Source organism: Gorilla gorilla, chromosome 11 (assembly GCF_029281585.2).
Source record: "Gorilla gorilla gorilla isolate KB3781 chromosome 11, NHGRI_mGorGor1-v2.1_pri, whole genome shotgun sequence".
Taxonomy (NCBI): domain Eukaryota; kingdom Metazoa; phylum Chordata; class Mammalia; order Primates; family Hominidae; genus Gorilla; species Gorilla gorilla.
Window position 1 is genome coordinate 67123894 of NC_073235.2, and position 13536 is coordinate 67137429.

The window sequence follows — 13536 nt, forward strand, 5'->3', positions numbered from 1 at the left end:
ACAAATTGGGTACTTAGAAAAACAATAGAAATGTTTTGTCTCACAGTTCTGGGGGCTAGACGTTTGAATCAAGTTGTTGGCAAGGTTGGTTCCTTTGAGGAATTTGAGGGAGAATCTGTTTCATACCTCGCCTCTGGCTTCTGATGATGCTGAGAGTCCTTGGTGGTCCTTGGCTTGTAGATGCTTCTGTTCAATCTCTGCTTCAGTCTTCACATGGCATTCTCGTATGTATTTTTCTCTTTTCTTCTTCTTATAATGGCACCAGTCATATTGTATTAAGGCCCACCCTAATGACCTCAATGTATCTTGATTACATCTGCAAAGACCTTATTTCAAAATAAGGTCACATTCACAGGTATTGGGGTTAAGTCTTCAATATACCTTTTTAGGGGAGACATTCAACCCATAACAACTGTGAAGAGTATTTTTAAAATATTTGCCCCAATATAGGTAAGATCAGTAGATTTCAAATGAAAATGCAAATCTTTACTTCTCTGTAAAAATCAGAAGATCTTGAGAGGATGTGCATTCCCACATAGCATCAATCCCCTGGAACTATGAATAGCTACCCCTTTACCTGGGCCCTATGCTCTCCAGTTTGCCACACTTCCTACTGAACCCCCATGTCTCCCTAGCACCAAGGCTAAGTTTCAACGGTAGTATTAAAACGCTAATGCCAGAATTCTTATACCCAGCCTGCTTCACTACACTGTATTACCTCTCTGGCCCTGAGGATTCATGATTTTGAAACTCCCATTATATAAAGGAAATCAGCTCTACAAATAGAGACAAAAGTTTACTAAATTCATTTTACCATATAGTACTTCTTTTATACTTCCAATATTATTCACTACCAAAAATAATTTATTTATGACAAATCATTTCAGAATAATTTATTTAAAGAGTCTGGAATATAATCAAATAGAACTCATGAGAAATGAAAAGGTACTGTGAAAAGAGAAGATATGGTCAATAATCACTTTTGTACAAAGGCAGCTTAAATGATGCTAGCAATAATTAAGAAGAAGAGATAGAAAATCAATTGTATTATATGAACCACCACAGGCAAGATTAGAAGATACTGTATTCAAAATCATTTTAATGTGGTCAAAACATAGTAGAAAATTTACGATTATAACCATTTTTAAGTGTGCAGTTCAGTGGTACTAAGTACATTCAGAATGTTGTACAAATATCACCATCCTCCATCTCCAGAACTCTTTTCATCTTACAAAACTGCAACCTTATGCCCATTAAACAATAACTATCTATTTCTCCCTCCCTCTAGTCCCTGGCAATCACCATTCTATTATCTGTTTCTAAAAGTTTGACTGTTTTAGATACTTCATATAAGTGGGATCATATGGCATTTGTCTTTTCATGACTAGCTTATTTCAGTCAACATAATGTCCTCCATGTTGTATATCTCAACAGGGTTATTCCTTCTTTCTTCAGGCTTAATGATATGGTTTGGATCTGTGTCCCCACACAAATCTTATCTTGTAGCTTCTATAGTTCCCACGTGTTGTGGGAGGGAACCGGTGGGAGATAATTGAATCATGGGGTAGGTCTCTTCCGTGCTGTTTTTGTGGTAGAGAGTAAGTCTCATGAGATCTGATGGTTCTAAAAAGGAGAGTTTCCCTGCACAAGCTCTCTCTTTGCCTGCCACAATTCATGTAAGACGTGACTTGCTCCTCCTTGCCTTCCACCATATTTGTGAGGCCTCCCCAGCCATGTGGAACTGTAAGTCCATTAAACCTCTTTTTCTGCCCAGTTTTTGGTATGTCTTTATCAGCAGCATGAAAATGGATTAATACACTGAATATGTTTTTTAAAATCCATTCATCTGTTGGCAGACATTAATGTTGCTTCCACTTCTTGGATATTGTGAATAATGCTGCAATGAATGTCAGTACACAAATATGTTTCTGAGTTCCTGTTTTCAATACTTTTGTGTATGTACCTAGAAGTGGGATTGCTGGGTCATGTGATAATTCTATTTTTAATTTTTTGAGAAATCTCTGTACTGTTTACATTCTCACCAATAGTGTACAAGTGTTCTAGTTTCTCCATGGCCTCACCAACACTTGTTATTTTCTGATTATTTTGACAGTGGCCATCTTAACTGGTGTGAGGTGATATCTTACTGTGGATTTGATTTGCATTTCCCTAATGATTACTGATGTTTAGCATATTCTCATATGCTTGTTGGCTATTTCTACATCTTCTTTGGAGAAATATCTATTCAAATCTTTTGCCCATTTTTTTAATTGGGTTGCTTTTCTTTTTCTTGTTGAGTTTTAGTAGTTTTTTATGCATTCTGGATATTTACCCCTTATAAGATATATAGTTGGCAAATATTTTCTCCTATTTCATAAGTTACCTTTTCACTCTGTTGATTGTTTTATTTGCTGTGCAGAAGTTTTCAAGTTACATTAGTCCGATTTGTCTGTTTTTGCTATTGTTGCTTGTGCTTTCAGTGTCAAATCCAAGAAATCATTGCCAAATCCGATGCCATGAAGATTTTTTCCTGTGTTTTCTTTTAGGAGTTTTATAGTTTCAGATCTTACATTTAGGTCTTTAATCCATTTTAAGTTTTGTATATGGCATAAGGTAAGGGTTGAATTTCATTCTTTTGGATATAGATACACGGTTTTCCCAACATCATTTGCTGAAGAGACTGTCTTTTCTCTCTTATATAGCCTTGGTGCCTTTGTAGAAGATCATTTCATCATTGTCGTTTGAGATTCCATATGAATTTTAGGATTCTTTTTTTCTATTTCTACAAAAAATATGCCATTAGGATTTTGACAGTGATTGCATTGAATTCATTGATTGATCTGGGTAGGGTAGATATTTTAACAATATTGTTTTGCAACCCACAAACATGATGCATTTCCATTTGTTTGTGTCTTTGTTGATTTCTTTCAGCAACGTTTTATAGTTTTCAGTGTACAAGATTTTTGCCTCTTGGCTTCAGCCTATTCCTAAGTATTCTTTTTGATACTATTGAAAATCATATTTTTTCTTAAATTGTTTTCAGGTTGTTTATTGTTAATATATAGAAATGCAACTGATTTTTGCATGTTGATTTTGTATTCTTCAACTTTGCTGAATATGTTTATTAGTTCCAATAGGTTTTCTTATAGGATCATTAGGGTGTTCTACATAAGACATCATGTCATCTGTAAACACAGATAATTGTATTTAGTCCTTTTGTGTTTGGATTCTGTTTATATCTTTTTCCTGTCTGATTGCTCTGGCTAGGTATTCCAGTGCTATGTTGAAGGGAAGTGACAAGAGTGGGTATTCTTGCCTTGCTTCTGATCTTAGAGGAAAAGTTTTCAGTTTTTCACCATTGGCATGATGTTGGCTGTAGGCTTTTCACATATGGCCTTTATTATGTGGATGTCATTCCCTTTTTATTTTCCTTTTGTGTTGAGTGTTTTTATGATGAAAGTTTTTGGAGTTTTGCAAAATGCCTTTTCTGCATCAATTGAGATGATCACATGGTTTTTGTCCATCATTCTGTTAATGTAGTGTATAACATTGATTGATTTTCATATGTTGAACCATCCTCACGTTCCAGGAATAAATTCCACTTAGTCATGATGTATAATCCTTCTAATGTGTTATGGATTTGGTTTGCTAGTGTTTTGTTGAGGGATTTTGCATCAAGAGGCAGTGTTCCCCCACTTCCATTTTTCTGAAGAGTTTGAGAAGATTAGTTTGTCAATTTTGTTGGTCTTTTCAAAGAATGAGCTCAGTTCTGCTGACTTTTTTCTCTTCTGTATTTTATTAATCTCTGCTCTACCCTTTATTATTTCTTTCCTTTAGATAACTGTAGGTTTAGTTAGATCTTCTTTTTCTAGTTACTTAAGGTGTAAATTTAGGTTGGTGATTTGAGATCTTTCTTCTCTTGTAAAGCAGGTGTTCCTGCTGAGAAATCCACTTATAATCTTATGGAAGTTCCCCTGTATGTGATGAGTTACTTTTCTCTTGCTGCTTTTAAGACTCTCTTTTTGTCTTTGTCTTTTGACTTTATAATGTGTCTTAGTGTGGGCCTTTTTACATTCATCAACATTATAGTTCCTTGAGCTTTTTGAATTTGGACAACAATTTTCTTTCTCAGATTTGGGAATTATTTCTTCAGATAAGCTCTCTGCCCCATTCTCTCTCTTCTTCTTCTGAAACTTTTATAATGTATATATTGCTCTGCTTGATGGTGTCTTATAAGTTCCTTAGGCTTTCAACACTTTTCTTTGTTCTTTTGTTGTTGTTATTCTCTTGATAATTTCAAGTGACCTTTGAAATTTCAATGTCTTTGAAGTCATTGATTCCTTCTTCTGCTTGATCAAGTCTACTTTCATCTGTTCTAGTGAATTTTTCAATTCAGTTATTTTATTTGTCAGCTCCAGAATTTGTTTGGTTCTGTTTTTACTAGGTTTTTAAAAAATCTATTTAATGATACTCTCAATTTGTTCATGCATCATTTTTCTGATTTTGTTTAGTTTTCTATCTTCTCTAAAAGCACATTGAGCTTCTTTAAGACGATTATTTTAAATTCTTTGTTAGCTACTTTCACAGATCTTGTTGTTTCTTTAGGATTGGTTTTGGGAAATTGGCTTTATTCTTTTGAATTGGCCCTGTTTTCTTATTTGTTTGTATGCCTTACGTTTTATTGTGATTTTTGCATTTAAAACGCAGCCACTTCTCCCAATCTTTGTGCACTGGTTTTGTACGGGGAAGACCTTCATAAATCAGCCTGCATAGAGATTCTAGTGGCCTCACAAGCCTTTTATGGGAATGTATCTTCCCTGAATTTGTGCATGTAATTTTATAGTGAGAGGTTTGCCAGTTTATTTTTCAGGAACTTGTCATCTCTTGCTCTCTCTGATGTCTGTCTGTAGTACTGCAGTTTCTCTGGTGCTGCCACAATTCACTGAGCTGCATTTTGTTCTCAGGCATCCAAAGCATCCCAGTTCCCTGTTAATGCTCCAAGTTAGGAGAGATAGAAACCAATCTCTCAGGCTGTGCCCTCCTCCCACCCCAAAAGCTGAAACTTGGACATACATTCCAATCTTCTTCTTTCCCCCAAGGGAGAAGCTGTACATTGGGGCTTTTCATTCAGATTATGAACTGTAACAGCTTAGGAGGAGCTTGCTTCTCCTTCCCATTTCAATGGGGCTATTCTTGACTTTGTGTTTGCCTGGTGTACTTCAACTTTCTAACTGAATTCTACCATTGTCATAAAGGCTTTTTGAGCTGTGTATTGTTGTTAAGTCAGTGTTTCTGTTGGGGAGCAAGGTCTAGGCACCTTCCTCTGCCATCTTGCGGGCATTATTCCTAGTACTATTAAAAGTCATAACACCCAACTTTAAGGAATACACAAAGAATTTACAAATGAGAAAATGAAGTCACTCAAAGGACTCATGAAATGATGCTAAAATGTTAATTTTTTTCAAAATTGTTGTTTAAATTTATTATAAAATATGAAGTAGCCACTCTATGCAGCATTCAAAGAAAATGTACTTAATAATAGGGAAGCAATAATAGATCTTTAAACCTAGAGTGGCCCTGGAAATATGTCCCTCAGTCATTAAATTTTCAATGTTCAAATTCATTTTGTCTTCACTTTTTACCTCCTCCAACAAATCAGAAACTGTTTCTCCTAGTATAACCATTATCTTGAGTAAAAACAACATTACCAGTCACCAGAGCAATACATTTTCCTGTCTCTCTCCCCTTTTACCCTCAGCCACATATGATCAGTGATTTGGGTCTGTCATTTGCTTTTTCTTTTTTGTTTTTGTTTTTCTTTTTTTCTTTCTTTTCTTTTCTTTTTTTTTTTTTTGAGACAGGGTCTTGCTCTGTTGTTACTCAGGCTGGAGGGCAGTGGCATGATCTTAGCTCATTGTAACCTTGAACTCCTGGGCTCCGGTGATCCTTCTGCCTCAGTCTCCCAAGTAGTCAGGTCTACAGACACGTGGCACCACACTCGGCTAATTTTATGTAGAGATAGGGTCTTGCTATGTTGCCTGGGCTGATCTTGAACTCCCGGCCTTAAGTGATCCTCCTATCTCAGCCTCCCAAAGCACTGGAATTACATACATGAGCCACTGAACCTGGCCATGGCCTTGTCACTTTTTACCTTACAAATATATTGGGAGAAATGTATTTCCTTTTTCTTTTTATCCTCCCTGTTTTCCCCTTCATTACGCCCTCTCCACTACACCTTTTAGAAAACTCAGCTATGAATAATCACATGAATACATTAAAGTAATTCAGGCCTTCATTACCTCCTAAGTGAACTGTTGCTCTTCCTGGAAACTGGTCTCCCTGTACATGACTCCCCAGTGTGGGATTATTTTTCTACACTCACACCATGGCAATTCATACCTCTGTGTTCTACATAAAATAGTGCCTCTACTCAAAGACATTTAAATGCCTTCCTTTGCATCTTTTGTTACTCATCCTTCAACTCCGTCTCACTTCCTCTTTGGATGCTACATAGTTCAGTTAGTTTCTTTTCTTATGTGCTCTGATAGCATATTTCTGTTTATATTTTATTACACTCACTTCTCAAACTGTGATTCACTGATCAGCAGTATCCATAGCCTGGAAGCTTGTGTGAAATGAGGAATCCCAGGTCCCACTCCAGACCTAGTGAACTACAATCTGCATTTTAAGGAGATCCTCAGGTGGTTCCTATACACATAAAAATTTGAGAAAGGCTTTTATTGACCATATCATGTGAGGTTTGGATGTCTGCCTTTCACACTAAATGCTGCATTTCTCTAGACAACAACCATTTATTTCATTTTTTAATTATTTAATACAGCGTCAGTTTATGCTAACCACTAAATGTATATTAAATAAGTGAAAGAGAAAATGGAAACAGATGGTTTAGTGGTCACCTAAGTTGGAGTGACAAAGCCAGGATTCTATCGACATTTATGCTATGCCACTTACAAAATGTCTTTCCTTTCCATTTCTGAACCTCCAAGATGATGGATGACACACTTATAGTCACAAGGCTATTTTAAGTGGCAAAGAGGACTCTAGAACACTAGAACACTAGTTTTTTTCTTGACACTTAGTTGAAGATCTTCCCATTGTGTCATTTGGCCTCTATCTGTCAGAAGAACAAATGGGAAACACATTAATTGAACTTCTGTCCTCACAATGCAAGTCTCAAAGAGCATCTGCCATGATGAATGAAAATATGTTTGTAGTTCACAGTGTGCTTCAATTCATTAGTACTGTATTAAAGTCCAGTAAGCCAGGATCAGTGAACATCTTTATGCCAAAGTTAAGGCAGATGCCCTAACTGAAAAACAAAAAGGAAAACAAAAACATAAGAAATAATTAGGAATATAATTAATCAATTTACCAATTTGATTTTCTCTATCTGGTGCAATAATTTTCTTGTAGCATTAATTATATTTTATAGTACATTCATTTAAATATGTGATACATAATGATTACAAATTTCCATTTTGAATAAGACATACTTATACCCCAAATGATTCTTTATTTATGTATTCCAAGTATGCTTGAATATTTTGGGCAGAAAACATACATGATGTTTTATAATTGCCACCAATATATCTTGCTTTTCTTTGTTTCAGTTTTGAAATAATTATCATGCCATAAGTGGCCTATTTACTCATTATTCCTTTATTTATGGGATATGCACTATGTTCCAGGCACTGTGATATGCTATACCATCAGGAAATTCTACCTCTAAGAATCTTATGGGGAAGTCGGGGAGATAGCCAAAGAATCAAGTAGTTTACAATGAACTTTCACAAAGGGGTAAACAGCACTTACTTACTATGGTCTGAAATTCATATGTTGAAATCCTAACCCAAGGTATTAGAAGGTGAAGTCTTTGGGAGGTGATTAGGTCATGAGGACAGAGCCGCCATGAATGGGATTAGTGCCCTTTTAATAGAGGCTCCAGAGGTACCCTCGCCCCTAGCAACAAGGCACCATCTATGAACTAGAAAGTAAGCCTCCACAAGACACTGAATCTGCCAGTGCCTTTATCTTGGACTTCCTAGCCTCCAGAGCTGTGAGAAATAAATTTCTGTTGTTTGTTAGTCACCCAGTTTATGGTGTTTTGTTATTGCAGCCTGAATGGACTAAGACAGTACTAAAGGGCATCTAGTAAGAAATAGGACCAGGCCCAAGTTTGGAGAACAGAAAAGCTTTTGCAACGATAACTATGAAGCAAGGTCTCAAAGAATGAGTAGAATTTAATACGACAAATTATGTAGAATAGGATGTTCTAGGCAGAAGAAGAGAGCTGCATGTGTAAAGCCCTAAGCCAAGAGAAAGGATGAAAGTTTCAAGATAACTACAAGTAGTTCAGTAAGGGTGGAGCAGAGCTTTGCTGGTGCCAGGGAAAGAATGGTATGGAGAATGATAAGTTAAAGCCAGACAAGAAAGCAGGGTCAAGATCATGAGGGGTGCTGAATGTCCCACAAAGGAATTTGGGCATCATTTTAAATAATAAGAGTAATATGTAATGCATTTCTAGTGCTTACTATAGGCCCTGCACTGTTCAAAACTCATCTCACTTAGTTTTCACAACCACCATATGCTCCAGGTACTCTTACTACTCCCAATTTTTCAATAATAAAACATACTCTGAGAGCCACTGCAAGTGAAATTTTCTCTGAAGATTTGAGCTTGGTTTGGCATTGGCTGCCAAAAGATGAAGCCAGGGAGATTCCCTGTAGGTATTTTCCTTGGGAACCATCACAGATCCACTGTGAAGAGGAAAGCCAGCCAGTTCTGGAGTGTCATCACCTTTTGCTCCAAGAATATTTGCAATCTTTCCCAAAGGAGGGAGAAAAGATTCTGTATTGGCTTAAAAGATTCTGTATTGGCTTAAAAAGGCTGAATCATTCTCAGAGGTGAGATCTAGGCTACTGAAGGAATGACTCAGAGGAGGTGAATTAAACAGAAAGTTCCCAAATTTCCTCATAGTAAACCTTGGAACCTAGTCTCTCATGAAAAGGTTTCTGTACCAAGAACCTACATCCTTGGGAAAGGTGTTTCCTGAGTTTGCTGTCTGCTAGTTTATACACTATCTCTAGACAATCAAGCTGTGCTGTAGTTCAGAAAGCAAAATGAGATGATGTCAAAAAAAAATTCTCACATTTCTGCTCACACAATGGAAAATTAGATGCAGAAGCACTACATTTAACCAACTTTGTTCAATAATCTTTAGTTACACCTGTTTTATATACACACACAAAACAAGCCATTGGAACATCAAAATGTTAGCCCACTTGGTTCATTAGGAATTTCATGATATTCGTGCAGTGGGTACTGCCAAGTCCTGGGCATATGGCTCCACCATGTGGATGAGACTCTGCAAATAATACTGACAATATTTTCTTTTCTTTTTTTTAAGACAGAGTCTTGCTCTGTTGCCCAGGACGGAGTGCAATGGCCCAATAATGGCTCACTGCAGCCTTGACAGCCCAAGCTCAGGTGATCGTCCCACCCCAGCCTCCTGAGTAGCTAGGACCGCAGGCATGCACCACCATGCCTGGCTAATTTTTAAATATTTATTTATTTATTTATTGTAGGAACAGTGTCTCCCTGTTGCCCAGGTTGGTCTCCAACTCCTGGTCTCAAGTGATCCTCTCACTTCAGCCTTCCAAAATGCTGGGATTTTAGGTATGAGCCACCATGTCCGGCTGACAATAATTTTTAAAAAAGAATTTAAAGTTATAATAAAAATCAGAGATCATAGGTCAAACCCTTATTTTATAAATGAAAAGAGTTAAAGCAATTATATGAACTAATTCACTCTTAATTCACCCATTCAATCATTTTAATTATTGAATAATGAGATTAATATGTTCAGTGGGTATTTGCTTTATTTTTGTCTACATATAATCTAAGCCCCTTTTCTACTTGGGAGGAATTTTGTTGTGTAAATGTGGTGGGGCAAAACCCCACTTCCCTCTAGGGAACTGGAAAGAACATTTAACCTCTCTTCTCACCCCATGAACTAAGATATAGGCATGTCTCTTAGTAAACCAACAGGATATTCAATGCAGGAATGTTGGATCTGTAGTAAGTGACATATTGGGATAGTTAGAGGTTGTTCTGGAGGAGGCAGTAGAACTTGACTAGGTCAAGTAGTCATAGTAGTGGTAGCTGTTCATGCCAGCAGCAATGGTGAGGACCTAGTGGTGGCACTGCTAGTGACAATGTCCTATCAAGCTGTTACTGAGTTATAAGTTTAGATACATTTTCTCTTCCCATTCTCTAAGGCCCATTTCCTGAGTGTGGTTATTTAGCCTTCCTATGGACTGTCTGAGCCAACCTATATTCTTCCAGTGTAGTTCTTTTCTGGTTAGTAAAGCCAGAGTCTGTTTTTGTTGTGCAGCAAAAGACCCTCATTTAAACAGAAATTGTTACCAGTCGCTAGTTACAGCACAGAGCCTCAGTGAAATGGGCAGAATCTAGGGTTTGTATCTGACCTTGTTGAGGCTGAAGGAATTTTAAATCCTAATCATTTTAGGGATGGAATTTAGATCTGCCTCATCCTAGCATGGAAAAGTGAAACAGCTAATTAAATTATTTCCTGTGGTCACCTGGAACAAATCCTACTACCCTGTAGTTGTCTCATGCTGTGTGGTTGCCAAGACAGGCTGCGTGTAGGTGCCCCAGTCACCAGTCCTAGTCTTTGAGTCAGACCAGTTTAGGTACTAGGTATGTGAATGAACAAGCTTTCAGATGCTTCCAGCCCACAGTCATTGAGTCATCCCCAGGCTTCGAGACTTCCTAACTGAGGTCACAGACATCATGGAGCAAAGATAAATTGTCTCCCACTCCAATTCCTTACCTACAGAATCCATGATTAGAATAAAGTGATTGTTTTAAGACACAAAGCTGCGGGTTAATTTTTTATGCAACAACAATAACTAGAATAGGAACCTACACCAATTCAGCTGTTAAGGCACTGGTTAGACAGCCAGGCACTTGAAAATAGTGAACTCGGAGCATTGTGGAGGAAGTTTAGGGAAAGGGTATGCTGAAGGGGTATGACCCTTTATAGTGAGCCCAGAATGAGAATATATTTCTTGGAAAGTTATATATTCACCACAAAGCCTCTAGTGTGAATAAGGTGACCCACTCAGTAGACATAGGTCACCCTTCTTTCTCAGAAAATTCCAGAGGACTCAAGAACCACATGTTCGTCATGGAAGGAATGAAGGTTATTCATGGTTTCAACAACATGGAGTTCTTACCAATGGTAATATGGCTACGGTCTTTACAAATGCTCCATTTTTTTTTTTTTTTTGCAGTTGCAAGATTTGATAGAATGAAATAGAGTGAAAACAGAGCTCCCATACAAAGGGAGGGGACCCAAAGGGGGTTGCCGTTGCCGGCTTGAATGCCTGGGTTTATATCCCGATCATTGTCCCTCCCGCTGTGCTCTCAGGCAACAGGTGATTGGCTATTTCTTTACCTCCTGTTGTTGCCTAATTAGCATTTTAGTGAGTTCTCCTTACTATCTGATTGGTCATGTGTGAGTTAAGTTGTAAGCCCCGTGTTTAAAGATGGAAGCGGTCACCTTCCCAGCTAGGCTTAGGGATTCTTAGTCGGCCTAAGAAATCCAGCTAGTCCTGTCTCTCAGTCCCCCCTCTCAACAGGAAAACCCAAGTGCTGTTGGGGAGGTTTCTATTTCTCCTGCTGAGCATTGGGGCTTGGTTTCCTGGAGGGGATTACCCCATACTAGGGGTCCTTCTATAAGCATTTCTAATGGAGGGTCCTGCCTTGTGGCTCTTTTGGCTTCAATATCTGCTTGATGGTTCCCTTCTATTTCCCTTTCCCTTCCTTTCTGATGACCCCAGCAGTGTAAGACTGCCACCTCTTTAGGTTTCTGTACAGCCAATAATAATCTCCTAATGGCTTCCTGATGTTTGATAGGTGTTCCCTCGAAATTAAGAATTCCCTTTCTCTCCATATTGCTGCATGGGCATGGAGGACTAGGTAAGCATACCTAGAGTCTGTATATATATTTACTCTTTTTCCTTCTAATTCTAGTGCCTGAGTGAGGGCTATTAGTTCTGCCAGCTAAGCACTAGTCCCTGGAGTGAGGGGATTACTTTAAAGTATTCCATTATCACTGACCACTGCATACCCCGCTTTTTGAAGTCCTTTTTCTACAAAGGAACTTCCATCAGTATACAAGTTGAGGTCAGGATCAGTTAAGGGAAACACTAAAAGGTCCCCTCGAGTGGCATAGGTTTGAGCAATTACTTGTTGACAGTTATGTTCTATCTTTTCTTCATTGTCTGGAAGAAATGTGGCTGGGTTAAGAGTTGCCCAAGTGCGCAGTCGCAGCACTGGCCCTTCAAGTAACAGAGCCTGATGTTTAAGTAAATGGTTGTCTGACAGCTACAAGTCTCCTTTAGCAGTGAGTATGCCGTTCACATCATGAGATGTCCACACAGTAAGATCTCTTCCCTGTATTATTTTAACTCCATTTTCTAATAGCAGTAGACCATCATAAGTCCTTATAAGCATTATACCTAGAAGGACCAAAGAACTATTTGGTGTCAGGTTGTCCGGAGTGGGCAACTGCCATCTTTTAGGGAATAAGGAGTGAGTAGCAGAAATCTTTCCTTCTTGCAATAAATATTTATTCTCAATTTTTTTTTCTTTTATTGATCATTTTTCTCTGTCCTTGCTCTATCTATAGATTGTCTACCGTATGCAAGGGCATGGTATCCCACACAAAATTGCTTCAGTTTAAAGGAAATTATAGAGAAACAAATCAATGAGCTGATGTTCAAGGGATTTGTGGGTATTGCATACTCCATGAAAACTCAGATGAGCTTCATTCAGAGTCAATAGCTTGCAAATTTGAGGTACTGTCCTGCAGAATATGGTTTATGTTCTGAATAAGTGACTACCACATGGCATTCTTTTACCCCCTTAGCTAAAATATATGCGTCTGGAGTCCTAGGACTGGAAACTGGGATGCAAGCCTTTGAGATTACACTTATTGACACATTCTAATTGTCTGCTTTCTGTCCTTTTGATTTTGGACTCTGATAGCTTAGCACCAAGAAAAGGGGAATTCTCTACCAAGAGACACAGTAATATTGCACTGATTTGGAAATTAAGGCTGTACGAGTTTGGAGTTTTAATGCCGTAAGTAAACAGGGAAATAAAAAGATTGTCACTGTTGTTAATGTGTTATTGTGTTTTCTTGTTCCTCTTGGGGGAAAGTAGAGTTATTGCTATACTTGGGGATTGGGAGAAAGTGTCAACGAAATTATACTGCAACCTGATTCAGGAGGGCCACGAGGGGTTCAGATCCCTCACTCTGACCCAGTGAGATTCAAACTGAAGGCAAAGGAAGTGAAGTAGAGGAGGAGACTCATAAAGTTCCACTGAGGCCTCAGCTGAAAAACAAGCCCAGTAGTACACTACCTATGTTCCTTTTGGTGTATTATACTCATACTGCGTTGCTTTGTTATTAATGGTTTCTGTCAA

The 13536-nt window shown here is 38.0% G+C and overlaps 1 protein-coding gene across 3 annotated transcripts in view; it reads right to left on the reverse strand.

The window, feature by feature from the left end:
- Positions 1–878: 878 nt before the first annotated feature.
- Positions 879–13536, reverse strand: part of COBLL1 (cordon-bleu WH2 repeat protein like 1) — a 193572-nt gene continuing 180914 nt past the window's right edge. For all 3 annotated transcript variants that reach the window (XM_055380234.2, XM_063694944.1, XM_055380236.2), the window contains one exon: positions 879–7330. The gene's annotated coding sequence lies outside the window, so the exon portion shown is untranslated. The remainder of the gene's footprint in view (positions 7331–13536) is intronic.